The following is a 27,231-nucleotide window of genomic DNA, read 5'->3' as shown; positions in this document are numbered from 1 at the left end:
GAAGAAAAATATCACCAGAACAGTCTCCTGAACCTTTTCCTCTTCTTTCTCCTCCCTGTCCTCCATGTCACCCTCCACCACATGCTTCTCTTACTTACTCCTCCTCTCCACTCTCTTACCATCTCCACAACGCACTCTGCCTTTCTCCCTTCTCCCTCTTTCTTTATCCCTCTTTCCCTGAGCTCTCTCCATCCTTTCTCCCTACAATTTTCTTCTTTCTGGCCCTTCATCCCCAAGGTTTCCTCAGCAGGGTGGTTAATTGCCACAATTCCCTTTTCTGTGGGTGTGGTCCCAGGACCGCGCAGAGGGAGCCACCACGGACCTTTATCACCAGTGCCCTGAGGTCACAATGGCTCTTTGGCTGTTACTGGGCTCAGAGCTAAGTCTCATGCATCCAGGTCGGTCCCCACCTCAAGTCCCAGAGTGCCCACCCAACCAGAGCAAGGAAAAAGGATAGTGCTCTCTTGGTTCAAGATGGTCCAGATGAAGGCCTGCACAGCCATCAGCAGACTCAAGGCAGAGAAAGAGGAAGAAATCATGGGTGGGCAGAAAGGTGGCAGAAACAGCAGCCACCTCAAAGTCACTTTAGCCAAGAGAGTTTGGTCATCATTTTGCAATTTCCGTCTGCCTTCACGGGCTCCTTGAGATCCCATGTATCACTGTTTTCCAGAGCGCCTTTTTCTGAGATGAGTTTAATGGCCTTATAAAAGTCACATTGTGCACAAATTGGGAAGTTTCTGAAGCTCTGCGCTGGCTCTCATGCATATACACTCGCAAACTTCCCACAGCTGAGCAGGGAAGGCAATTCAAGGCACAAAAACATCCTTGGGTAAATTACTTCCTATTAGTATGTCACATATTTCTTAGATACGACTGTAGTTCCAGGAGGTGACAGCAGCAGTTGACAATAAAACTTTGCACTCCTTCTTATTTATATTTTCCCTGCCTTTCTATTTTGTTTGTTTTTTCTTTCCCCTCAAAGTTACGTAACACCACATCCAACTCATCTCCTTGCTCCTGGGGAAACAATGCCCCCAAGGCTTTTCCTGACTCCCTCACTATGGGGTTGTCCCAGCAGACATCCAACCTCAAGTTGGATGGAGGAAACTCAAAAGGGCACGGCACCATCTGGAGACAGGAAGCACACAAGTCTGGGGCTCCTTCAACCCCACTGCTTCTCCCCAAGTCCACTGCTAGCCACAGCTTCCCACTTCTCTTCAAATCCACAATGTTCCACTGAGCTACCTACCATATGCCTAAACCTTAGCCAAATAAGCGGGAAAAGACAAGAGAAAATAGGAGTTCGTTATTTGCTTATAGAATAAGACCCACCCAGTAAGACAGCCTAATCACAAGAAAAGAAAATATATGATAAGTGACAGAGTGAGCACTTCCACCCAACCAGCCCCCATGACTTGTGCTGGAGAGGACTGAGGTCAGGGCAAAGGAGGCTGTGACCTAAAGCAGGGTTCTGATAGACAGGTGGAAGACACAGCCCTTGAAATAGGGGGACCCTCTTATGCTGTTCTTTGCAAACTCAGTGGCACCTCAGCGTTTAAGCACATCCAGATGGAGAATGAGGATGTTAACTCTCTGACAAGAGTCCCCAGCATGGAACTGGTGCTTCTGAACAAGAATTGTCTCTCCATTGTCCCAAGACCTTAAGAAGTCCCTCAAGCACAGGGAAAACTCCGTTTGCCAGGCTATGGGCTGGGGTGGAATACATGAGACTCTCCAGCCCATGCTAAAATCCTGCATCTCCAGGCTGGACCCCTCCCTACTTCCAGAACACAGATGCCTCAAACATACAGGAGATGGCCTCTGAGGAATGTCTCTGTCCTTCCAGGGTGCTCTAACCTTTCCTGGCCTTTACATCTCATAGTCCATTCCTTCCTCCCACACCCTGGAGAATTCAGAATCCAGAGCCCTCCTTGGGAGGATAAAGTTTCATCTCACCTTCCACTCTCTGGCTCCCTGGTCCCCTTTTGGCTCCAACTCTCCCACCTGCAGGAGCCTGATTCTGGTGGCCCTTATCCCAAGCTCAGAACTAACTGTGGCACTAATAGCAGCTCCTTCCCAAGAGCACCCAGCTCATTCTCCTCAGGATCTCAAGTTTATGACTAAAGAAGAGGTTCTGTTGTTCTGCCTACAGTGTATCAACCTCGTCTCCATGAAAAGATGAAAATACAGATTCTTAAAAAGACATCCGAACCATAAAATGTGAACAGGGCCCATACTCACTGGTAAGGATGACTGACAGAGGGCCACCTAGGGAGGACAGGATTGGATAGGCTTTTCAAAAGGGTCAGCTGTGACATTGGTAGAAAATAAGGTAGTTTTTTCTGTAATTGGACAAAGGAACAGAGGGACAGATTAAGGAGCAAGGATTAGGGGAGGAGGGATATTATCAGATTCCATTTTGTATAAATGCCATAGTATGGGCAATTTAATTATTTTTAACTTTTCAGCCAAAAGTTTTGATGTTGCATTCACAGCCATCAAAACAGTGGGAAAAGACTATTACTAATAGAAAAAAATTAAAACACTTTCAGATCAGTCCCCTGATTGTGACCTGTCCAATGCTATTTTTTTGGTCAGTGTAGGTACATCCTGAATATTTTAAGACTTTCTGGACTTCAATTCTCTACCACTTATAATTCTAAATTGCATCTCCCCCCACCTTCTCTCAGGACTCTTAATTTCTCTTCTCTTTCCACCATTATTTATTTAAGCCTCCTAACTGTATTATTTATTTTAACACCATATCTGTATTATTTATTTTACTGTAGCTCCATAACGATATTATTTAAGTCTATAAAATAAAGCTTTTTCCCTTGAACTCTCTGTGCAAAGTAAAATTGTGTTGTACTGAAACATTCTTTGAAATGCCCTTCTTTTCTACCACTGGATAATAATAATAATACTTTGCATTTATATGGTACCTTTCATCCTGGGATTATTTAAGCCTGCAAAAACAGTCTGTCTGAATTCTCCATGCAAAAATCAAGTTGTATGATAATATTCTTTGAAATGCCCTTTATTTTTCACCACTTGCTGGTACAGAAACGCTCTGTCTTTGTGCACTACTTTTCCACCTATGAATTCCCAAGTGGCTCTCTCATTAAAACTCACCTACTTAGAAATGGCCAGGTAAATACTGTCCCCACTGCCTGAGTGGTAAAGGAAAGCAATAAGAAGACCTCCCTGAACAGGAAATATGCGTAAATCAGACGACACCTCCACACAGAGATCCTCCCTGCTATTGGAACAGCTCCTTACAATCTCCCTCCTCCCATCCATCATCCAGATTTATCAAAGAAACGTGCACTGAGCCAGACCGCCTGGGTTTGAATCCACGCATTCCTAAGCAGCAGATCCTGGGCAAGTTCCTTCCCCTCTTGAACCCTCAGTGGCTCATCCATACTCAGCATCGTCCCCACACCCTCAGGCCTCTCTCACATCCCAAAGTATCCTTCCTACACCTAGCCATCTGTCTGTCCTTCAACACCCAACTCCAAATCCACCTCCAGGAAGAGCAAATGGCAGCCCCTTACCTTTTCCAGGAACAGCAGCTGGTATCCATCATTTTCTTTTTGGATGGTCCTTGGATTCTAAGTTTCAGGCAACATATTCTGGAGCTGGATTACCTGTTATTTTGCACAGATTTTAACTGTCGCTTGTGTCTGAACTTTTTATTGGTTGATTCATACAACAAATATTTACTGAGCACCTAGTATGTACCTGGCACTCTTTTTGGCTCTAGGGATACCAGCTGAGAATGAAACAAAACCCCAGCAATCTCAAAGCTTAAAACCTTGTGGGAAAAATATGTCTACCATGAGGCCTGTAAAGCTAAACCATAGCAAGGCTCTACCTTCTTCCCTTCTGCTCTCAAAGTGCTGAACCAAGCATGGCTACACGGCAGGAGATATTTTTTACCTGATTTTTAAAATATTAATGATAAGGAGAAAGAAGTATTTGAAATTATAATTTTAATAGTTTTATCCAATTTCAAAAAACATTTTTTAAAAAACTGCCTCCAGCACCAAACTGGTTATTAAGTCCCTAAGTATCCTTATAATGTTTTATATGGTCAGCAGGACCTTCCCAAGGAGTAACTCTCCCTCTGGAGTGGGTCCAGTCTACAGCCTCCAACCCTTCAGTTATGCATCTCTCGGGTGGGGCTGGCATCTTTCAGTTACTGGGAAGAAACGATGAGATAGCCATTCCAAGGGCCAGCTCCATGTTTCACACACACACCAGAAGCTTAACAGACCACAGTACATCCTTTCCCCTCTTGAGGCTCTGGTCCTAACTCCACACTGATGACTCTGATCCATGTGATGACTGAGACACTGAAAGTCTGGGCCAGTGAAAATGGCAGTCCATTCTCCCCAGTAAGTTCCCCTGTCTCTTGCGATTTGTACCCAAGCCCCATGAACTCTACAGCTCTCACCAGAGGCATTACACACCACAACACTGGGTTCTGGTCTTGCCCTCTGCACTGTGAAACTACTCCCACCTTCACTTGTTCTTTTTCTCTCCTCTCCTTCCTATGTATTGCATGCTTTGTAGACTGTATGCTGTATATACTTGCAGCACTTTGCATCCTTCCCCGGGAAGTTTTACCCTAATCAACTTGCAGGTGAATGTTGCTTCTCACTTCACTCCACTTCCATTTTGGTGTGCCCTCAGGAAGAGGAATGCAGCATCTGCACAATAAACATTCTTTTCACGGACTTTGTTTTGATTGTGTGGATTATATAAAGCACTTATAATTACCCCCATTTTAGTAGAGCAGAAAGGGAGAGCTGCCCTTCTCAAACTCCCTTGACTTCCTCCTTTCCCTCAGGGGATGGAACACTTCCTCTCCAAAGCTGTGCATCATGTCTCCCTCCAGAGTACCTTCTCTGCCCCTATAATTATGCTGGGCACTGAGGATATATTAAGGACCAAGCCATGGTCCCTTGCATGCACACACCACAGTCTAGTAGGGGAGGCATACAAAAACCGACAACCAAAATACTATGTGTATACAAGATGGGATAAAGCACAGGGTCTCAGGGGGCAATATACCATGGTCTCCTAACCAGCTGTATCAGGTCAAAAAGGTTTTTTAACACATGAAGTGAGCCAGACATAGGGTTAAGGAGATGGCAGGCATTCAGGCAGAAGGAACAGGGTCTTTGCAGGCAAGAACATGTTCAAATAACTAGAATAGCTCAGGGTCTCTAGAACCAGGGCCAGATCCTGAAGTCCTTCTAAGCCCCTCTAAGGAAGTGGGGTATTGCCCGGATGTTACTAGGAAGACATCAGAGTCACTTTAATTGATTAATCAGAGAAGGAGCATGACTAAATACAAGGAAGGCTCCAATGAGGGCAGAAGTAGACACCAGAAAGAAAGTCAAGGGGGTGAGAGGTAAGAAAATCACTTGAAGAATTACAGAGAATTCATTTAGGAAATATTTGTTAAAATGTTTCTAATGACCATATCCGTAGTAAACCCTAAACACCCCCCTACACACACACACACACACACACACACACACACGTTAGAATAAAAAAACTGGGTAATGTTGCAGGATATAAAATTGACATACAAAAAACCAATTTCACTTCTATATGCTACCAATGAACGTTTCAAAAAGGAAAATAAGAAAAACAATTCATTTTATGAAAACATCAAAAAGCATAAAATATTTAGGAATAAACTTAACCAGGGAGGCAAAAGACTTGTACACTGAAAACTATAACATGTTTATGAAAAAAATTAAGAAGGCACAAATAAATGGAAAGACATCCTGTGTTCATGGATTGGAAGACAATGTTAAGATGTCCATACTATCCAAAGCAATCTACAGGTTTAATACAATTCCTATCAAAATTACAATGGTTTTTTTTTGCAGAAATAGTCAAATCCATCCTAAAATTTTCTCATGATCTCAAGGGGCCCCAAACAGTCAATACATCTTTAAAATGAACAGCTTTCATTTTAAGCTTTCAAACTTACTACAAAGCTACAGTAATCAAAATAGTGCAGTACTGGCATAAAGACACACACATAGGCCAGTGAAACAGAACACAGAGCTCAGAAATAAACTATCATATATATGGTTAAATGATTTTTGACAAGGGTGCCAAGAACATGGAATGGGGAGAGTCTTTCAACAAACAGTCTTTTCAACAAACAGTGCTGAGAAAACTGGATATCCATGTGCAAAAGAAGGAAACTGGACCCTTATCTTACACAATACACAAAACTTAACTCAAAATGGATCAAAGACCTAAACATAAAAGCCTAACCTAAAGCTATTAGAAGAAAATATATACAGGAAAAAACCACAAGATGTTGGATTTGGCAATGATTTCTTGGATACGATGCCAAAAGCAGAGGCAACAGAGCAGAAATAAATTTCACTTTATCAAAATGCACCAAAGGACACAATCACCAACATATAAAGGCAACTCATAGGATGGGAAAAAATATTTGCAAATCACGTATCTGATGAGGGGTTAATATCCACAGTATGTAAAGAATTCATACAACTCCAACAAAAAAATTAAAACCGAGAGAAGGGTCTGAATAGATTTCTCCAAAGAAGATACACTAATGAGCAACCTGCACATGAAACTATGGGAAATGCAAATCAAAACCACAATAAGATATCACCTTACAAACGGTCACTATCAAAATAATAAAAAATAAAAAGCAAATGTTAGCAACGATATGAAGAAACTGGTACCTTTTGTAACCTGCTGTTGAGAATGCAAAATGGTCAGCTGCTATGGAAAAGATATAGCAGTTCCTCAAAAGATTCAACACAGAATTGCCATATGATCCAGCAATTCCACTTCTGGATATATACCCAAAAGAACTGAAAGCAAGATCTTGAAGAAATATTTGTGCATTCATGTTAATAGCATTATCCAGGGGCTCAGTCAGTTGAGCCTCTGACTTCGGCTCAGGTCATGATCTCATGGCTCGTGAGTTTGAGCCCTGCGTCAGGCTCTGTACCAACAGCTCAGAGCCTAGAACCTCCTTCATATTCTGGGTCTCCCTCTCTCTCTCTGCCCCTCTCCTGTTCATGCTGTCTTTCTCTGTCTCTCAAAAATAAATAAACATTTAAAAAAAATTTTAAATAGCAATATCCATAACAGCCAAAAGACAGAGGCAACCCAAGTGTCCTTTGAAAGATGAATAAACAAAAGGATGCAAAATGGGATATTATTTAGCCTGAAAAAGGAAAGGAGTGCTGACACACAAAACAACACAGATGAACCTTGAGAATGTTAGGCTAAGCAAAAGAAGCTAGGCACAAAATGACAAATACTGTACAATCCACTTATATGAGGTACCTAGAGGAGTCACATTCATAGAGATAGAAGTAGAAGGGTAGTTATCAGAGGATGGAGGGAGGGGAAATGGGAGTTGTTTGGTTGGGCACAGAGTTTCAGTTTTACAAAATGAAAAGAGTTCTGGAGATTGGTCACACAACAGTGTGAACGCACCTAACACTACTAAACTTGACACTTAAAAATGGCTAAGAGAGTAAGTTTTATGTTACGAGCGCTGTACCACAGTTTAAAAAAAAATAATGCAATTGAGAAAACAACATGTTTTTAAAAGAATTATGCTATTGAGCTTTGCTTCCAAAATTCAATTCATCTTTTCTATCACAATGTTAGGCACATCAGTAACAGCCTTTACTTCCTGTCCCCTGAGAGCCAACTGAGGGACAGACATGAGAGTCCCACAAAAGGAGAACAAAAGATCAGCTCTGCTGCAGCTAAGAGCTGACTGAAGAGCATAGCTTCAGCTCTGTAACCAAAGGGGCTGGCCCGCCCTTCACCCCTAAATCAGAGCCCCACTGCCGAACAACCTCTGGCTTGCCCTGCTCTGTACTCCATGGGCGAGAGCAAGGGAGGTGGAATCCTGCAGACAGGTTGCCTCTGATCAGAGGGCGGGCAAGGCCTGAGCTCAGCATCTTCCACCACCGCTCCCCAGCTTCCCATCTCCATCCCCCAACCCGGAGAAGGGAGACAGGGGACATTTCAGGAGTGTAGATGTCCTTCCGCTTGGGCAGTGGGGACCATGTCTTCTCCCCCAAAGAGCTACTAGGCAAACTAAAATCTGCCCCCACCCAATGTTTTCAAAGTTTTATACTGAATTACCCAAAGAGGGCTCCTCATTACCCCACCCTGACTACACCCATTACCCTCCACAGGATCAGGAAAGGAGTCTTGGCACATAGCATGCAGTACATTTCTTAGAGGTCTCATTTGAAAATAGTTTCTCCAAGGGCGCCTGGGTGGCTCAGTTAGTTAAGTGTCTGACTTCAGCTCAAGTCATGATCTCACACTTTGCAGGTTCAAGCCCTGCACTGGGCTCTGTGCTGACAGCTCAGAGCCTGGAGCCTGCTTCGGACTCTGTGTCTCCCTCTCTCTCGGCCCCTCCCCCTCTTGTGCTCTGTGTCTCTGTCTCTCAAAAATAAACATTAAAAAACATTTTTTGGGGCGCCTGGGTGGCGCAGTCGGTTAAGCGTCCGACTTCAGCCAGGTCACGATCTCGCGGTCCGGGAGTTCGAGCCCCGCGTCAGGCTCTGGGCTGATGGCTCAGAGCCTGGAGCCTGTTTCCGATTCTGTGTCTCCCTCTCTCTCTGCCCCTCCCCTGTTCATGCTCTGTCTCTCTCTGTCCCAAAAATAAATAAACGTTGAAAAAAAAAATTAAAAAACAGAACAAAACATTTTTTTAAAAACAGTTTCTCCAAAATATCAACATAACCTTGCTGTCAGTGGGGAGAGGGGTTTGTCGGTGGTGAGGTTTTCCTAATCCTCATGGATCATCTGTCAAGAAGGGACTTTGTTACCGTTGAAGCAGAAGGGCTCTATGCTGATAGAGAGCACAACCCAAGTGCCCCACATATTTGCTCCAGTGGGGGAAGGGACATGTGAAGGAAACTTTTGACCTGTTGGGACCTCCAGTGAAGGGTCAGGAATGAGGTCAGGGGTGCTGGACCTCCTTCCAGCCCTCCCCCTTCTATACCTGGAGGCTGAGGGTAAGGGTCTGGGCCCATCTGCCTAAGCACACCAGAGCTTTGGGAGAAAAGCAACAAAAAACTCCCAACCCCTTCTCTTTGAAGCATGAAGTTAGTGAAACACACCAGATGGAGCAGAGTTGGCCTGAACAGGCCAACGGGCAGAAAAGGGGAACAAGATCCCTGAGAAAAAAGGTAGGGGGAGTCTAATAAAATGAGGCCCAGACTCTATTCCAGAGCTCTGAAGGGGAAAGCGGTTCTGGAAGCATCACTTGCCTAATGCTAGTTCCTCCTGCTAGCTCTCTCTGATGCAGACATGGGAGATGAAAGACAGGGTGATGCCAGAGCCCCAGCTTTCTTGCTGTGAGGTGCCCCTGAGTCTGCCTGATGAAGCATCCTCTCACATCTGGGCAGCCCACAGTTTGGACAATTTCAAGAGGCCCACTGCAGTGAACTTGAAAACAGGGAAACAGCCAGGTGGACTGATTCTTCAAACCAAAGCTCCAGGAAAAGGCCAAACATCTTACAATAAGCATAACTAAAAATTACTGCTGAAATCAATAGTTTTCCCACAACCCTTCAGATGCTTCAGAAAGATGTGCTGTCTTTTCCCGAGGCTTGGAGGTGCCCACACTCCCCTAAGAACGAGTGGGCCTGAGTCCTCGCAGTGGGGGCTCACACATGGGTCTCTAGATCAGAAATGCCAGGGATTCTTCCTGTGGCACGGCCTCCACCCCACCCTCTGCCATGGGGGCGGGGGGGAGACAGTTTGTGGACCTTCGCAAAGCAGAATGAGCAATCTCGTGGATAGGCCAGCCCATCAGTCTCTTCCCGCTCTCACTTCAGAGTCCATGCTAATTCCTCCCATAGCAAATGGAGCATCCCCTCCGGAGTTGTGTGAGTGCAATCAGGAAGTAGGGCCTGCAGCAAACAGGGAGTAAAGACACTGGGCTCCTTGGCATGTTTGTGGGGCTTTAGGACCAGGAAGACTGGAGCCAGTTTCTGAAACTCAGCAAACACAGGGCTGGCTGCCAGCATGGGTCACAGGGCCGAGGAGTGGCTTTCTGAAGAGCTGAGTTCAGAATCGATTAAGCAGCAGGGCTATTTATTGACCACTTTAGATTCCATAGAAAGGGCAAAAAAAAAAAAAAAAATCCACCACGAAAATGAAATCCTGTCAGTAGCCCCAATAGGCTTGCCCACCAACTAACGAGAACAAGGTAAATTTGAGCTCAATTTACTCAGATGGATAATAAAACTTTCAATTATGGTTGCATTATTTGTTGCTATATGGTTGAAAGATTAGGTGACAATATGCAAAAAATAGTTTCTTCATATTATAATATTTAGTAATGTCATTTTATTTTTTATATGTTTCATTAAATTGTTTTGTGGCTTTATTATCTACCCAGATGCACAGCCCAGAAATACAATTATTCAGATTTAGAAGCAATAAAATTTGGCATGCATTTTCTCGTATTCAGAATTCCTGCATGTTAAAAAGAAATTATAGCGTTCTTCCCACATTGCACTGCTCTGAGGCCCTCACAGACCCATTCATTAACCGAAGACATTACAGAAAGCACACCATTTAGGTTAAAGGGCCCTTCGGATAACAGATATGCATGCACGAAGCAAATATTTCAATGTAGCCCCGCCTTTTGATTATGACAATAATAGAGGCAAACGGATATGCGTTTGCTGTAATGTGCTGCTCGGTGATGGATCCATTGAGTGGTGAAAACTCTGATTGCAAAGCAGCACACAGAGAAAGCATTATGACAACAAAACCTATCTTTGTAACTATCAGGAAGTGGGAGTTTTACTACTTGGAGAAAAATGAAAGCTTCCTGGGGAATTGTATTTCAGAAGAGTTCTATAAGATGTGAATCCTGAACATATTTCAGCTGCCCATGGAGCAGTGGGTGTAGACAGGTTTGAGTTGAGGGATGGTGGCCCCTCTACCCAGAAACATTTCTTCCAAGTCACAATCCTAAGCCTCAGAACCCCCCATTAAAGTGCAGAGAAATACTTTGGAGTATTTGTCTACCACTGGGACCCTAACACATGTTTAACAGATAGTTAGTGGAAATCATGGAAACCTAATGTAACCATTATAGAATACATCAAATGACTATGTCAAGCCTTTTTGGGGGGGAACAGTTGATAGTGCTAAATGAAGATGCCAAAGTGTGATCTTACACATGCAATATAGGAAAAGATAAAGTAAAAATTGGAAAAACACATTTGCCACACAGACCATCAAAAAGGATTCATGTGGAGAATATATAAAGAACTACTATAAATCTGTAAGAAAGGAGAAAAAAAAAATGATAGAAAGGGACAGAAGACACGAACGACCATCTCACAGAAGAGTAAATACATATGGCCAATAAACATTGGAGGAAATATCAAGGAAATGCATAATTAGATGCCTCTGATACCCATTTGATTGGCAGAATTTAAAAAAAAAGATGCCATTATCAAGTGTTAGAAATTATATAGATACATAGGATTGTCAGGGGGAGAGTAAACTGGTAAAACCTTATTGGAAAAAAATTTGGCATTATCTCATCAAGTTAAGTAGTCACATGTCATATACCCTGCAACCCCCTAATTCCACTTCTAGGTATATACTCAAGAAACACTTGTACATATGTGCACCAGGAAGAATGTACAAAACTATTCATAGTAGTACTATTCTTGGAAGCAAAAATCTGGAAACATTCCAACTGGATAAGTAAATTCTAGAGTACTCCACAATGAAATATCGTGAGGCACTCAAAACTAATGAACTGTAGCTACTACACATAACAATATGGTTGACTCTTGGCAATACGATATTTTGGGGGGGAAAAAAGAGGTGGTTCCAGAAGACTACAGGCAACATGATTTCTTTTCTAAAAAATTAAAAATAACCAACCAAGCAACATAATCTTAGAAATGTACATATATAATAAAACTGTTTTAAAGGAGATGACAAGCACAAGATTCAGAAAAGTGACTAGCTCACATTGGGGGAAGCAAGCAATGAGCTAGCAAAGACACACAGTTATGCAGGATCTAGTTCCTATGGCACACATGTGCTCTTGGGCCAGAGATTGACCCAATTCTAAGCACTGAATATGCTATGTGATTACTTAGTGTTCAGGACCCTCTGATATGTATTTGTGTATTTGTGTGTGTGTGTGTGTGTGTGTGTGTGTACACATATATTTCATCTACACACTTACCAAGGAAACTAGTGTGTTGATTTTAAATGAGCAATTAAAAGTAAACTGTTATTGTTATGATGATGATCATGAAGCAACAAAACAGACATCCTATGCTAAAAGTTTTAATCATCAAAAACAAAGGGGAGGGAGGAGGATACTATAAAATAGGGTAAGATGGAGAGAACAATAATGACCTGGCTCGTGTCACTTACTTATAGGGTGAAGGCTGCCATTGGAAAAAAAAAAAAAAACACAGAGCGTAAAGGAAGGCTTAAGTAAACGAGAAAGGACATTACTCAGTGGTGGGTTCCTCAATCTCACTGTGCCTCGGAAAGCACCTGGCAAATTTAGAAAAAATACAGAAGTCTGGACCCCAACCTGTAAAATTCTCAACCTCTAAAATTCTCAATCCATTCAGGATATCAGGATGTTTAAATGATGCCCAGTGTTACTACGTGTCACCAAAACTGAGAACCTCTAATCTTGTAGGGGAGACGTCAAGTTTGATATCAGCCTACCCAGGTGTTCTAGTTCCATGTCTCCCATTACCTAGAGAAGATTTGCTCCAATAATTTTAGCTCCTTGAACTTCTATTTCCTCATCTCTAGAGTGGAGAGTGTCAAGGGCAAGGAGGAGGGGCAAGTGGACTCAAGACATTAAAAGAGCGTCAAATACTGATTTCATGACCCCTTCTATTTATGTGCTAGGCTAGAATAAGGGTAATCTCAGCAAAAGGAACTTCACTTGCTTCAATCCAGGGAGCATGAAACTGTGCACAAGTTAGCAATTTCCTGGATGGATGACTGGATATTGCTAAAGGAGTGATTAATTAAAGAGGCACTATAGTCTAATGGTTAAAAGCAGGTGCTGGGAAACCTCCATTCAAGACAACTCAATGACTTTCATCTTTAACAACTCTCTCTGCTACAAAAAGTTAAAATTTTTAAAGAAAAAAAAACAATAAAACCAAAACCAATTGCTGTGGACCAGAAAAAGAACAGAAAATCAAGAGACTGAACAGACCCATGGATCTGCTGCAGCCTGAGCTGGAAGCAGGAGTGGTAATCTTAGAGCTTGGCTTCCTCCGGTTAACGAAGAGAGATTATAGGAGACTGAAGTTAGATGGAAAAGCTAGGATCACTGCATGAAGCCAGGGCTAGGCAGAGCTCCCACATAAGCAAAAGGAGGCCCGGGAAAAATGGTAGCCTGCAGCCAGGGGCAACAGGCGTGGAAGACATTAGACAGTGAAATCAGAGGGAGAAAAAAGTCATAGACTTTTGTGGCTAGAAAGTGAAGCTAGACAACCACCGATTGTGTGACTGGATGTGAGATCCCTCAATATCAACACAGAACAAGAACCTTAATGCATGCATCTAGCTGGAGGCAACCATAAAATATATATGAAAGAGAAGTTTTCTAGAAAAATATTAATGACCAAAATTGACTCAAGAAGAAATAGAAAGCTTGAATAAACTAATGCTAGAAAAAATAGAATCAGTTATCAAAATCTCCTTCCCCCCCAAAACACCAGATGCAAACAATTTTAAAGGTAACTTAGCAAATCTATAAGGAGCAGACAATTCATATCTTTTATAAAATATTTCAGAGAAAGGAAAAATAAGAGAAAGTTACCCATCTTTTAATACTAAAATGTGACAAAGGCAGCACAAGTAATCAAATTATAAACATTTTTGTGAACACAGATATAAAAATCCTAAATAAAATATAAACGAATAAATTTCATAAAAAATATAAAAATATTTCAAAAATACTTTTATCAAAGGAAGGTAAGGATGCTCTAATATAAAGGAGACATATCGTATGACTTTCTCAATAGGCACATAAAAAGCTTTTATACTAGATGTCCTAGCCAACTAATAATATCAAGATTAAAGAATGAGATATAAAAAATGGAAAGGAAGATAAAAACCAACCTTATTTATGATAACGTATTTTTACATACAGAAAATATGAAGGTATTGATCAAGTATTAGAACAAATAAGAAAATTAAGCAATTCTCATGTACAAAAAGCAATCTTTAAGGAGCTAACAACGTTCCTATGCGCTGTGAAGAAATAATAGGAAAAATATCTCATTTACAACAGCAAGAAAAATGATGAACTCCTCAAGAATAAAAGTGAAAAAAATCTTCATAAGAACTTTATAGAGAAATCTTCTAAAATGTTACTGGGAATCATGAAACTTCCACAAATGGAAAGCTATACTGTGTGCATGCCTGGGAAGGCTCGATTGTATAAAGGCTCAATTCCACCCCCAAATTAATATATTAATTCAATGCAATTACAATCCAAATTCTGATGGGGCTTTTTATGGAGCTACACAAGCTGATCCTAACATGCATGAGTAAGAAGTCCAAATTACCTAAGGACAAGCAGAAGAATGACATGAAGAGATGTGCCCTGCCCATATCGAGTTTTCTAACAAAGCAATAGTTTGGTGCTGGCACAGCCCCAGACCACAGAACAATGAGACAGAACACAGAGCAGAGAAGCCACTTTCATACGGCACAGAGGAGAACGAGGGTGAATGAAGTGTCTTGGGGTAAGTCTTGCTCCATCTTGGAAGGATGAAAGTAGAGCTCCACTTCACTGCATTCACAAACATTAAATTCCAGATAGGTGTGGGAAGAAACGCTCTAAAAAACTGAAAAAGGAGGCTATCTTGGTGATAACAAAGAAAAACATTTCAAAAATAGGACCCACCAATCACTAACCATGAAAAAATCCTAACAAGACTAAAAACCTCCACCGTAAACAGTTGATTACATTTAAATAAATGTAAACTTTCTGCTTGTTATCATAAATAAATTGCAATTCATATAATTAACATCCAGACTCTACAAAGAATTTCTACACACAAATTTTAAAAAGACAAATTTCCTACCTTTAAAAAATACCCTGAAATATAAAGCAAGTATGACAGAATATTAAGATCTAATAACATTGGGTGATAGGAACATGAGTGTCTATTGTGTTGTTCTCTAAAGTTTTCTGTGTGATTGAAATAGTTCAAAATAAATTTAAGTAAAAATAAAGGCAGTGCTTTAACACCATACAGGCCTGCTATATTCAGGTTTACTTCCAACACTTAGCAGCAACCATAGATGAGACAGTTCAACTTTTCAGTTAAGGATCTCAGCTTCCTTATCTGGAAAACTGGAGTAGTAATTCTACTACTGGATTATTGGATAAATAATATTGGATAAGGGGCTTCATATAGGGCTTGGCAATTGCCAGTAGTTAATAAGGCCAGTTATTTTCATGTTAATAATAATATACTTAATTATTATATGTTAATATACTATATTATATGTTATATGTATATTATATGCTAATATATCTTTCATGTTAATAATAATATACTTAATCCAATCATTTTTTTCTCTCCTCCACATAATATCTTTAAATCTCCCACATGAAAACAAAAAGAAGAAAGATCAGTCATATTGAGCCTCTGACCTAATTGATGTAGCACATGCTTTTGAGCAGTACGTGACATGTATTTATTTGCAAGAAAGCTGGGCAGGTCCAGGCCTGGATACAACCTAAAGTATGAAGTGTAATAAGTCCTGGTGTCCACATGTGCATCAGAGTTCCCTAGTATCTCCAAAGCATCCACCCCCTGCCTTGTCTGTTAACTTCCACTTAGGAGTTAACCAAGAACAAAGGAGTTTGTGAGTTTTCCTCTGTGTTAAGACAGGATTCTTAGAAAAAAAAAATGTCCTTCAGACCCAAAGGACTGGTATTAATAGCAGATTAGGTTCTACCCTAAGCTCCCTCAGGTCACACTGAGTAGAAATTTCTTGTAAGGCAGGACTGGAGCTGGGGTGCCTGGCTGGCTCAGTTAGAAGAGCGTGCGACTCTTGATCTTGGGATTGTGAATTTAAGCTCCATGTTGGGTGTACCGATCACTTAAATGAATAAATAAATAAAAACTATTTAAAAATTTGTTTAAAAAGATAGGACTGGAGCTGGAACTGTAAAAGTCATGTGCCCTGACTTCTGAGCCAACATTCTTGCATTTATGCGCACACACACACACACATACACACACACACAGAATTTTCTCACACAACCTCTGCTTTTACACGTGAGTAGAGCCATCTCGATTAGGCCAATCATTATAATTACATCCGGATACCCTGTTGTGGTCTGCAGGGTAAAAGTCTTGTCCCTGGAAGTACACGTGGTCTCCCTTGAGAGGGACAAGCATCCCTAGAGTCAATTATCCAAAGAGGTGGCAGGTTCCCGAAAGGCAGGCCTCAGGCAGCGAAGAGAATCTTGTTTCTCTCAGAGCCGCATTTCATAGGCACCGTTCTTCAAGGAGTCAAGACGCCCGGGGTGCGCTCCTGGGTAACAGGTGCGGAAGTGATGCCCACCCCATGAAGATGAGCTGGAAGCGGGGATGAGGGGAATCCTTTCGCTGCTGAGGAGCAAGTCACAGTGCAGCATCCTCAGCATCCTCCCTGGGCTGGTTTCTTCTTGGCTTTCTTCCCAAGGCCTCAGTAAAGTATCACTGGAGAACGCCAGCACTGCCCACACTTGACTTGTTAATGTGCATTTCTGTGTGAGAATTAATAGTAGGTCCTCCAATAAGAGCTAATTTTTATGTTTTTAAACTCATAAAAGAAGAACAGGAGTATAAAGAATGTTTAAGCAGAATTACATGTCTTCTTGTGATTCATGCCTACAAGTTCTCACCAAACACCTCTTCCCCCAATGGAGAGGCTTTTCCCTCTCTTACCAACCAGATCAGGTAGTTAGGTCTTTCTGTGTAACAAACCATTCCAAAACTTAGTGATGGGAAACAACAACCATTTAGTATTAACTCGTGATTATGTGGGTGGGCAATCTGGACTGGGCTGGGCTCAGCAGGCCAGTTCTCCTGCCAGCCTCCCCCGTGCTCACTCCTATGGCTGCAGAGAGCTTACAACTGGGATGGGGGCCACTTGGCGTAGGACGGCTCCATTCGTGTGACTGGCAGTTGGTGGTGGCTATCATCCGGGGTGGCAGGTGTCACTGGGCCACATGTCTCTAGAAGGCTTGCCCCAGTTCATTGACCTTGTGTTGGTTAAGGGCTTCCAAGAGCAGCGGGAGAAGACAACTTCAATGTACATGTGCCTTTAAGATCTCTGTTTGTGTCACATTTGGTAATATTCCATTGACTAAAACAAAAGCACATGGCCAAGTCCAGAGCCAGTTTAATAGGGCCCTACCCAAGGGTGTAAAGGGAATTATCGTGACCATGTTGTCAATCAGCCTTAAACAGCCTGGATCTTAATCCATAAGACAGGAAAGAATTTTCCTTAGACACATAACATACCCACACACATTCACACACTCACAGCCACACATGCATCTTGCATATTCTCACAGTAATATACACATACATACATATCACAGCCACACATGCCCCAGACATGTGGACACATCCCCATAAGAGAGACTAACATGGACATACACATAAAACTACTCATGTGAATAGGTATAAAAGTCAACTTACAAGGCAAGGTTTTTGCTGTACATACTCTGCTTCCTTTTAACTCCCAGCTTTTCCTTGAGAAAATCTGCCACGGCAAATTCTTGAGGAAGAATCTGCTGCTACAACCCATCCTTTGATATGAAGGGTTAAGCGATTAAAGATGACCTAGCCTGCCAGCTGCAGGCCCGACTCTGTGGTCTGATTTCTCAAGATGATACAGCTCACTTCCCAGCGGTGATTGCAAGATTTAAATCTAAGTCAGGAGAGAGAAAAATGCAATTCTTAGTACGATGTTAGTTAGAGCACAGCTAGAGACAGCATAACCAATGAACAGACAAGAGTTTTATAGAACTGTTTAACCATCTTGCTAGATAGGAAACAAGGAGATGAATTTTCATAGAGTTTCAGAGCTGCAGGGCTTTAGGAGGTCCCCTGACCTGGCTCCCGGAGTATCCAAAATGGATGTGTGATGTTCTAGAAAAGATATAACTTTTTAAGTAAAGATCTCCTCATTTTCTACCGAAAGCATATGACTCTCTTCTATGTTTTCACAGCTCTATGCATATATTATCAACAATTTATAATTAATAAGTGTTTACACTCATAAATTTTTAAGTGACAATATTATTGAAAAAATACGTTAAAAATAGGATTCCATATATTTTCATTTCTCCCAAGTTTCTTATGCCAGAGCGGGGTGGGGGGATTATTTTTCCCTATACAGGCAAAATTTCTAGAGAATTTATATCTGAAGAGGCAAACAGGGTTTCAAATATAGAACACTCTTGTAAGCTCTCCATATCTCCCTATAGATTCCCAGCCCAGGACTGAATCTGTATATCCAGCCCCCAACTCCACCATCTGAACTTCCTTTTTTTTTTTTTTTTTTTAAAGCTTACCCCCTGCATACTGCTTCCATGATCCAGCCAAGCACAGCCCTGCCCTCTCCCCTGCTCAAGCCCACTGGCTGCTGGATCACACCCAGTGTGGGTGGGTGTGTTCGGGCTGCTATAACAAAAATACCATAAACTGGGTGCGTAAACAACAAACATTCATTTCCCACAGTTCTGGAGACTGGAAGTCCAAGATCAAAGTGCCAGCAGATTCCGAGTCCGGTGCAGCCTTACCTCCTGGCTCATAGGTAGTCATCTTCTCACTGACATGGTAGAAAGGGCAAGGGATCTCTCTTAATCACCTTCATGAGGGCTCCACCTTCAGAACCTACTCCCTTCCCAAAGGCCCCGCCTCCTAACACTATCACATTGGGAGTCAGGATTTCAATATATGAATTTGGGGGGGGGGGACATAAAATTCAGTCCATAACCCCCATACTTAGAAACACAGTGGAGAAACTGCAGAAGCTTGCAATGGAGGGGGGGGGGGTGTAGTAAAAGCAGCTGCTTCAGGTTCAGAAAGCTGGTTATGATAAACTAAGACAATAGTTTTGAGGTACACTACCAATAACCAGTCAACGTAGGAGAGACCCACCGATGCTCTTCCCCTCAGGCCTGCAAACCCAATCGCCTAGAGACCCAGGCAGGTGGGCAGTAAGGTGTACCTGCAGGGTGATGTCCTGTCTGCTCGGCCCTAGGAACAAGGGCCCAATGTGCCCAGATCTTCGGAAGTCTCTTTTTAAATCTTAGCAACTAATTAAAATTATAAGTCTGTCTGCAAGCAAGTACACTAATTAGTTAATTAATTAATTAATTAATTAAGCAAGCAAGCAAAAACAGTCAATTTTTCAAAGTCCATACCCTGATCTTAACAATCCCAGTAAAACAGTGGCACCTGGGTGGCTGAGTCGGTTAAGTGTCAGACTTCAGCTCATGATCTCACAGTTCCGGGGTTCGAGCCCAAGCCCGGCGTCTGGCTGTGCTGACAGCTCACAGCCTGGAGCCTGCTTAGATTCTGTTGTCTCCCTCTCTCTCTGCCCTTCCCCCACTCGCACATATACACACTCTCTAAAAATAAACATATAAAAAAAAAAAATCCCAGTAAAACAGGAAAGGACAGGACTGCTCCTCAAATCCCATTATCCAAAGATATCCTTGATCTGATTCAAAACGCAAGTCCTTTCTCGGGGTCCTCATCCTGCCCTCCAGGGCTGAGGACAGCCTTTCGCTCTGCAGCTGGGGTAAGCAGCTCTACCCCAGCACAGTGCGACGTTTAGGAACGAACGCGTACTTCCCAAATTAAACCCAAGTTAAACCTTGCCCTGGTTTAGACTTCCAGGTCCTCTGCGGCACCTCTAAGTTCAGCTTCATTCATAGCTGATTTTAAAAGTGATGGACCAAAAGCCACCAACCTCCTGACTGCAGTATCTCAACCATCCCCACCATCCACGAGCCTCTTCGGCCTGGAGAAGCCCCTGCGACGTAACTTTCCCCAAGGCGCGCGCACGCGCACGCACGCACTGACACATGTGCGCGCACGCACACATGCGCTCTGGGAAAGGGCTACGCTATGAGGAAAAGGTACGTTCCGCTTTAACAATATCCTAACCATAAAACTACCCCAGGATTTTTTTCAGAAGCTTTTAAAAACGAGCACAACCCACTCATCAAACGATCGATGAAAACGGGAATAGTAAAGCCGGTGATAAGTGAAGTTTAAATTTGACGAGGCAGCACTGCTCACTCAAATGGTGAGTGGGGAGCCTACCCCCACTCAGCCGCGGCTCTCCTATCCAGGAGCGCAGGTGGCGTCACATTGCCTCAAGTCACTGGCCTGCAGTCCTGTGCACCAGTGAGCAGTTGGTCATGCCCATTTGACAGAGGAGAGAACAGAGGTCCAGAGAGATCATAAAGGATTTGTGCTAGAGGCAAAAAGTAACAGACTCCTCTCCCACATCTGGAATGGCATTCCCCGCCTCCCTGCCTGTCCAAACCTCCTATCCCCCCAGCACTGTTATGGGGCTGGAAGCTGTATCCCAAGCATCCAAATGCAGGATCCAAGTCTTCTATTCTCCCATCTGCACCCGGAACCTAGCACGGGACAGACTGCACAGTAGGCGCTCTGGAATAGAGGTTGTGGTCACACATACAGAAAAGCCTCTCGAGTTCTGCCAAATACAATATCAGAATCAGGGCAGCCAAGAGAGGCTGCCAGGAAGGGGACGGTGGGGTTCTGGAGGTCAGAATGCAGCAAATGCCTGCCCAGCACTCCTTGAGCTCAAAGGCTGGGATTTCATATCTGATTCTCTGCATCAGAATGATTGTTTTAAAGGGCCAAAAACATCAACAGAACACGGAACAAAAAAGATCAGCCCACTGGTAAGCCATGCTAGCTGACTACCACTCCTGGAGCCTGTCCTATGAGGCAAGGCTGTCTCCAAGAAGGCAAAAAATACGAAGTCCCCACCATTGGGAAGCTGATGATGAGTGTGGGAAGCCAGTGTGTTCCTAGACATGAATTAACCGTGAGGTCCCCATCTGAGTTCTCAGCCCCTTAAGTGCCCTTGGGGCACCCAGTTCAGATCTCTGAAAAGATGTGAGGGCACAAAAAGTCGAGAGGACTTTCACAGGAGGTTTGAACCTGGGCCTGGGACCAAAAAATGAGCAGATTGTGATGGAATACATGGTGAGGTAAAGGGGGCCATCGCAGGCAGACGCAAGAACCACAGGCTCAAAGGAGTGCAGTTGGAAATGAGACATCGGACACACCTGACCAGGAAACGGGGTCTGAATTGGGAAAAAGAGAAATGATACTAGAGGGTCAGCTGTTCACATCTATGGCCCTTCGATACTAAGAAGCTGAACTCTTTATTCACTTGGCAGGGAAAACAATATCCATGATTCCCAGGCTTTGGCGTTTAGCAGAAGTGGAAACAAACATATGCAAGATGGGGAACCAAACAAACAAACAAACCAAGAACTATCCCTAGACCCAGATGGTACCAAGGCCTAGTGTTGGACCCGAGGCACTTGCAAATGGTCTCAGGACAGGGCCAGTCTGTCCCACAGTCACCAGGGCAGTTCTGGAAGCCAGCAGGGTGTTCATGCCAGCACTTGCCTCCCACACACATACTCTTCAAGCACTTCTCAGATGGCCTTGCTGGGGCCACCTCCCACCATCACCCTGCAGAACTGCTGGGAGCACTTATTAGGAGCACCTGGACCCTCAGAGACTCTCAGCCTGAGGACAGGCTGCCCAGGTGCACTCGGGACAGCTGTTTAATAACCCATCTGTTAAACCTCTGCCAAGGGTAGGAGATACGGCTGTAGGTGATGCCCTGGGCTGATGAAGCCAGAAACAGTTTGACACTAAATACCCCTCTCCAGAGTATAAAAGGGATAAAAGAAAATTAAGACATTGAATATAAATCTGGCAAAATAAGTTATTCATTTTTCATTTCAGCTTCATAACAGGAAATATAATACATAGCTTGATATTAAAGACTCATTGTAGGAGAAAGTGGTGATGCTCTGGGAGTGATTGGAGAAGCACCTGGATAGCCCATTAAAAGGCTTCCCAGTTTACATGCCCCAGTGCCTTTTTTTTCCATTTTTCCACTATTAGACCCTTACTGATACACAAATGCCCCATTAGGAACTCCACAATCTTTTTTTTTTTTAAGGATTAGTATAGCTTCTTCTATTTTTTATTGAAATATATTTGACATATAACATTGTATAAATTTAGGGTGTACAACTTGTTGATTCGATACATTTACATACCATAATATGATTGCCATTGAATGATAGCTGGCACCTCTTTCACAACACAAAATTACTTCTTTTTTGTGGTAGGAATAATTAATATCTAGTCTTTTAGCAAGCTTGTTGATTATAATACAATATTGCTGTTTATACTCACATACTGTGCATTAGATCTCCAGGACTTATCTATCTTCTAGCTGCAAATTTACACCCTTAAACATCTCTCCTATTCTCCAACTCCCTACTCCTTAACAAACACAATTTTCCTCTCTGTTTTTCACCAGTCTGGCTTCTTTAGACTCCACAAGTAAGTAATATCCTATAGTATTTGCCTCTCTGACTTATCTCACTTAGTATAATGTCTTCAAGGTCTATACACATTGTCACAAATGGCAGGATTTCCTTCTTTCTCATGACTGAATAATATTCCATTGTATATTGTATGCCACACCTTTTTTTTAATGTTTATTTATTTTGAGAGAGCGTGCACTCACTTGCACAGGGGATGGGAAGAGAGAGGGAGAAAGAATCCCAAGCAGGTTCCACACCATCAGTGCAGACCCCTATGTGAGGCTCGATCTCACAAACCATGGATCATGACCTGAGCCAAAATCAAAAGCTGGATGCTTAACCAACTGAGCCACCCAGGTGCCCCACCACACCTTTATCCATCCATCTGTTAATGGACACTTAGGTTATTTCTGTATCTTGGCTATTGTGAACAATGCTGTAGTAAAAATGGGAGTGCAGATATCTCTTTGAAATCCTGTTTTTACTTCCTTTGGGTAGTAGAAGTGGAACTAGAAGTGGATCTGCCAGATCACGTGGTAGTTCTATTTCTAAGTTTTTGAGGAACTTCCATATTGGTTTTCCATAATGGCTGCACCAATCTACATTCCCAACCAACAGTGTACAAGGGCTCACTTTTTTCCACATCCTCACCAATACTTGTTATCTCCTGTCCACTTGAGGAGGAACTCCACAGTCTGGTTTTACCAGGCTACTTGGGGTTTCCCCAACATGGCATACTCCCCAGATCACCAATCCTCCCTGCTGGCCAGAACACCTCCCTACCTTGTCTGCCATGTGGACTTCTGCACCTTGACTCAGCTCAAACATAGCCTGAGCTATTCCCACAGCACTGCATCCACCCTTCTTTATCACCAGCTTCATTGTTCTGTGATTTTCTATGTAGATGTCTGTGCCTCCCTTCCCCCCACACGAAGTCTCTGAGGACAGAGGTGAAGTCTTATTTTGTATTCCAGGTCTTTACTGGGTGCACCTAATAAATGAGTCCTAAAGGGAAATGCTAGCACCTTTGTCACTTTCTGGTATTTCTCCTATGGCAGTTTGTCAAAAAAAAAAAAAAAAAAAGGCAGGATTTGATGCAGGGGAATATCAGGAACCAGACAGAAAGTCATGCCTTGGGGGAACATATGTGGTTCTTTATCTCATCAGTGAGGTAGGTGGCCAGATAGAGGATAAACTGGTAAGGACTTAGGAAATGTAGAATACCCACATAGAAAGACCCTCCCAACCTGACCAGTGATGCCCAAAAGAGTAATAAGAGTTACAGTGAGGTAGAATCTTCTCATATTGACTGTCTGTCTGAGGCTTTCTGTGGCCTGGTGCCCACACTAATCATCTTACACATCTGATCTCACTTAATCCATACAACAAAACTGTTCACTTAATCCATACAACAAAACTGGGAGGTAGGTTATGCTCATCCTGACCCTGCAGGTTGGGACCCTGAGACTCAGAGCAGACAAGTAACTTGCTGACAGTCATGCAGCTGGCCACTGGAAGAGTCAGGACTCAAACCCGCTTGTCTACCTACCCCAATGCTCTTACTCTCAACTGTGCTGTCAAACAAGAAATCATGCTGGATCTGCAGGTCCCATTTGGTTGGTAAACTTGTTTATATACATTCACACTGTCTTCCTCAAATCCTTTTGGACCATAGGAAGGCATTAAATAACTAATTATAAATCAATTGGGGTCTTAATAAATGAACATCCACATGTACATGCCTAAAGTCAACTCTCCCCTCAAGCGAGAGCCTCTCTGTGGGATGAGAGGTGCAGGTGTCAGACTCCTGAAGGAGGTGGTGCTATGGGACAGGAGAGGGGGTAACAGGAGAGGGAGAGGAAAGGAGAGGAGGAGAGGCTGCATGGATGAGTTGCCCATGAAGGCAGAATCTGCAGATTTTTTCCTCACAAAGCCCCTTTGCCACAGCCACTATTGCTCACGACCCTGCTTACTCACACCCAATCATCTGAAATTGCCTCATAAGGATTCCCCTGCTCCCAGTCTTTTCTACCCCAACACAGCCCTCTCATGAATGCAGCCTAAGCTCAATGAAGCCCAGCTCAGACCTGCTCTGATGCATCTGGGGACTCCTATTGCCTTCTGACTGAAGTGTAAAATTCTCAGCTCAACTCAAGGACTTCTGTACTCAGCCTCCAACCAGAGCCATCCCAGTTACTGGCTCAGATACCCCAGGCTTCAGCTTCAGGCCCAGAACATGACTCACTGCATCCCAAATGAGCCTTGCTCTCCTTGTTCTACCGTTTCTCACTCTTTCCCTCCTCCTGGAACACCACAGTCTTCTCTCAGGCTGCCAACACACATTTGCGGAGCACCTACTAGAAATTAGGCATAGTCCTGGCATGTAAGAATAGATTTCTCCTTCAAAACTTGGTGTAAATGCTGACTTCAGCATGAATGTTCATCATTCTGATGAAAAGTAACCCCATCCTTCTCTATGTACTCAAATATTTACAACATTTGGTCTTGAGCCACAGGCATGTACCTGCCTCCCCAGCCCTGTAAGCTCCTTGGGGCAGAGAGTATAGCACTGATGGCAGGAAGCTCCGTTGTTGACCATGGTGAGCCTCAATCCAAGCTGTATTGGACTGATGGACAGTTCCAGAGTTTCTGGATCATCATTTCCCATTGGCATGGAAGTCACACAAATATTGTATGTTATTGAAACCATCATCAAAATACCAAGGAATGACTTCTCTAAAGTATCTACATATTTCAAAGATAATGGAAATCACACCGTGGCCTGGATAATTTTGATTTACCAGACATTTCTCTTATTATGTATCCACACAACTAAACAAACTATGTGAATCCATAACACTTCATGCTATCAGACAGAGATGCTATGCAAGTCATGATACCGTGGACTGAAAATATACGTGCATTCCCTCTTGGGCTTAACTTCTAACCTCTAATGTTAAAAATAAAAGTGGATGTCAGCCTTGGGACCCATTCATTCCATCACCCAGTTGGAAACCATTTATTAAACACCCACTGTATCAAGTCCTGTAGTTGCACTATGAAGTAAATGGACATAGTTTCTCCCTCCAAGTGTTTCTGTTCTGGTAAGGAATACAAGCCTTACTCAGATGAAGGAACCAAACTAAGCAATGCCTAGACAAGAGCCAGGTAATGTAAAATTTTAATATGAAGGCTAAGGAAAAAATCAAAGTAAAAGAAAAATCTTAACAAATTGAGGGTAATCATGAAAGATGCATTTGAACCATATTACTTTCTCAGTAGAGACTTACAATGAACCTCAGTAAACCCTGTATTAGCCATCTTAGAGTGTCAGGTCCAGATGGTTTTAGGGGACGGAGGAGCTCCAGTGTGTAAAGGAATCTAATCCTTTAGGTCTCTCATTTATTCATTAATTCCCTTATTTATTATTCAACAAATATTTGTTGAGTGCTTACCATGTGTCAGGTAATATAGTGGTGAATGAGGGGGACACGGTTCTTATAAACTCGCAGAGTTTGGAAGGCACTACAGGAGAGTGTCTTTTTTATATTGGAACTCCATGCCTTCAAATGTAGGTTGATATTCAAGTGAGTTGAATTCCTAGGCATGGAACGAATGATGATCAGGATGGAGGGGTGGTGTTTCCAGAAGCAGGATGCACATCAGGAGGAAACCTTGCTGAGAATAAATACCAGTCACAATTTATAGCATTTCAAGGTTTAAAGGTTTAAGATGGAGGTTTGGGGGGGCAGCCATGGAGAAGAAGAAAAAACAGGAGCTTCTGCCCAAGAAAGGGAGGCCACAGAGGGTACTGCACCAGGGTCAGGCCCCACCCACAAGCTGAGACTTGGCATTGCTGACATGGATGGAAGAGCCAAGAAGTGAAAAAACAATGAAATGGGGCTGCCATCAATGAGGAAGCATCGTGCAATGCCAGCACTTGATTTGGAAAGTATTCATAGGCTTTCTTGGCTAGGATATTTAAGACAAAAATAGAAATATTCTCATCAATGATTTATAAGATTGCTTTAGAAAGATGGGGCAGAACCCAGTATCACAAAGAGTAGCAAAGCAGCCTCCTAACTTGTCACTGGGCTGGAGAACATGGGCCAGGGGAGAGAGCTGTGAAGGTTGCTCCTTGCTCCTATCACAGAAATTAGAGCCGGAAAAAGCTGTCAATTTAGCTGGTCTGAAACTCAGAAATCCAACCACTTTTTGGACACTTTCAGCTGCAATTTTATTCTTCTCTGGGGTAGAAGCCTCCAGATGTGATATCTGAAAATTGCATATGCATTGTAGAGAATAACAATAATATTAACAAGTCAGCAGCCAATCAGGTAGGAATGTTATTCTAAACAGAGAGCATTCTCTTCTAGATTCCACCCTTGGAAGAGGAAGAGATGGGGGCCAGGGAATGAAATAGGAACATGTTTAGAGAGAGCAGAGAGTGAGAGAAAACCTTCCCACAATAAGGTAAGGTCATTTCACAGTTATGTGCTGAGCTTATTATAAGCCCATTCCTGGATTTT

The 27,231-nt window shown here is 42.8% G+C and overlaps 1 long non-coding RNA gene across 3 annotated transcripts in view; it reads right to left on the bottom strand.

The window, feature by feature from the left end:
• Positions 1-8,669: 8,669 nt before the first annotated feature.
• Positions 8,670-27,231, bottom strand: part of LOC109493421 — a 34,381-nt gene continuing 15,819 nt past the window's right edge. For all 3 annotated transcript variants that reach the window (XR_006588267.1, XR_002147645.2, XR_006588266.1), the window contains 3 exons: positions 26,158-26,380; positions 17,775-18,006; positions 8,670-16,834 (listed from right to left, as the gene is read on the bottom strand). This is a non-coding gene — a long non-coding RNA (uncharacterized LOC109493421). The remainder of the gene's footprint in view (positions 16,835-17,774; positions 18,007-26,157; positions 26,381-27,231) is intronic.

This window comes from Felis catus, chromosome D3 (genome assembly GCF_018350175.1).
Source record: "Felis catus isolate Fca126 chromosome D3, F.catus_Fca126_mat1.0, whole genome shotgun sequence".
Taxonomy (NCBI): Eukaryota; Metazoa; Chordata; class Mammalia; order Carnivora; family Felidae; genus Felis; species Felis catus.
Note: the sequence above shows the minus strand (reverse complement) of the source record. Positions and strands in the feature narration are given on the sequence as shown.